General features: G+C 41.9%; 1 protein-coding gene across 1 annotated transcript in view; it reads left to right on the top strand.

Moving 5' to 3' along the window:
• The first annotated feature begins 1815 nt into the window (after positions 1-1815).
• Positions 1816-2344, top strand: part of LOC106884152 (protein-cysteine N-palmitoyltransferase HHAT) — a 190517-nt gene continuing 189988 nt past the window's right edge. Inside the window, exon 1 of the mRNA XM_052973781.1 lies at positions 1816-1835. The gene's annotated coding sequence lies outside the window, so the exon portion shown is untranslated. The remainder of the gene's footprint in view (positions 1836-2344) is intronic.

The raw sequence follows: 2344 nt of genomic DNA, 5'->3' as shown, positions 1-2344 counted from the left end.
CATGAATGTGTTCTTGTATTTATCAGCCTGCCTAAAGACTGTGTTTGTGACGAGCACTTCCTGTTCTGTACATTTGTTCAGTAGAAGTTCGTTGCTGTTCGTCTTGGCAACACCGTGCCTTCCGACCACTCCCTTCTACTCGTTACTCTCACTGCCAGCTCTGGCGTTGAAGTCACCCAGCAGGATGAACTTGTCAGTAGCAGGCATGGTGCGTAGAAGATTGTCCAGGTCGGTGTAGAATTGCTCCTTGACTTCTTCCGTGGATGTCATGGTGAGGGCGTAGGCGCTGATGATAGTGATGAACCGCCTGTTGGTGATGGGGAGGCGGATCTTCATCAGCCTTTCATTGACGTCAGTCGGGAGATCGGGGATCTGTTTGAAGAGTTTGGTGCTGATGGCAAGTCCAATCCCGTGGATGTGGTCTTCGTTCTGGGCCTTTCCTTTCCAGAAAAAGGTGTATCCATTGGATTCAGTCAGTGATCCCTCTTCGACCAGTCTGGGTACGCTCAAAGCAGCAATGTCGATGTTGTACCTTGACAGTTTGTTGGCTACAAGGGCTGTCCTTCACTTGGGTCTTGAGAGACATTGTCACGTTCTAGAAGGTTACGCACGTTCCGCGTCTCGATGTTTCTTTTTCAGTTGGAATCCACTGCAAATAGGTAAGTCTGCCAGCCGCGGTAAACTGAGCAGACGGTGTAGTGCAGGGTTTCTTTAGGTCACCTTTTCTAGGCCCCCTCCCTTACTGGGGTGAGCAGTGCATTCCTAAAAAGCTACTTAGGCGCTTGAGATGCTGCCAGAGTCCTCCGCTGCCTCGAGTTCGAAGAACAACGGTCAAAGTCCCAGGCCACCAACGTGCAGGCTCGAGACTATGACTTCCAGTGGTTACCTCCACCTGTCATTTTCGCCATTCCCCCGTCGCTGCTGGGATACAGACACCTGTGAAAGAGTCGATGTACGTGGACAGTCCCACTCTCTCGGCAGAAGAGACCCTGGTCCAGTGGCACGGAGAACTGTTAGGTCCGAAGGCCTCCCTGCCCCAGTGGATGACCAGAACATTTCCACAACACCTGCTGGAACCGACTACTTTTTTTCCCTGTAATTTAGTAGACAAAACTCTCTTAGGTAGTTCATCTAAAAGCAACTAACAATCGTGATAACGTATTTGAACTCGTATGATTTTTATTTTCTCACTAGTGTTCGCATACAGTCTCCAATCATGCAAGAAATCAGAGTCAAATATCTTTATCACGCCATTCATTTGAATTCATGGGAATTTATAAAACTATGCAGAAACCGAAAGGGCGATTTAGTTGTTATTTTCAGCAAATCACATAACCACCTGATACTTTCCTTGCCACTCTAATATGTATTGATATTTTTCTACCCATAAACACATTTAATGGTCTATTGCTGGGATTTGAACCAAAAATTCGGACTTCGTGTTTTAAATTCTGCTTCAAAAAAAAAAAAAACCCCGAAAAAGAGTGACCATTTTAAGATTTATTGTGGGTGAGGTGGGTTTGAGAAATTAATATCATATTTTGTTTTTCATAATCGTATGAATTCCTGAGTGTGGAACGTAAATTCATAAACATTTTCTGAAAATACAAAAAAAAAAAATAAATAAACCCCCCAAAAAACCATGCGGGATTATATGGGGTTCTTTAACGAGAATTCCGCCCGTTTTTGTTTTGAGTTTACAGCCTTACAAGTAAATATTCTTTCGTTTGTAAGATGGCAGAGTGTAATCTGAGGGGGATTTTCCAACATATCGAGCGACGTTAGATGCTGTTGGAAAGGAATGTAAACAAAGTGTCTCAATATCGAACCTACAAGTAAACAATTAGTATGGTTTTCCTTTTGTTTTCTCCATGTTTCTCCGCGCTCCAATGAATATTTTTTTAAGGCCCAAATATGTATGTACTCCAATATATTGGCTATATAAACATCTACTACAATCTAATAATCGATGTTTTTTTCTAAGAATCTCACATTCATTCACACCGCGTATCTCCGATGAATGAATGAAATATTAACCTCGCGTATAAATACGTGAATTACCGGAAGTGAAAGCACTGTCACCTCAATCAACAATCGTCTCTATTTACTATCACACGGTAACAAATATGATTTTTTTAAGAATCTATTTTAAGACTTAATAGCTGTGTTTTTTTTCTTTCTAATTCACTCTTCCGAAAATTCAGATTCTTGAAAATATTAATGAATTGCATTACCGAATATAACTGTTTAATTTGTCGTTTTGTCCGGTGTTTCATTGATCGGTGAATCTAGTAACGACAGGAAACGTCAAGTTGGCTTGTGTAAACACTTCTACTATGTGTCC

Source organism: Octopus bimaculoides, chromosome 16, assembly GCF_001194135.2.
Source record: "Octopus bimaculoides isolate UCB-OBI-ISO-001 chromosome 16, ASM119413v2, whole genome shotgun sequence".
Taxonomy (NCBI): Eukaryota; Metazoa; Mollusca; class Cephalopoda; order Octopoda; family Octopodidae; genus Octopus; species Octopus bimaculoides.
Note: the sequence above shows the minus strand (reverse complement) of the source record. Positions and strands in the feature narration are given on the sequence as shown.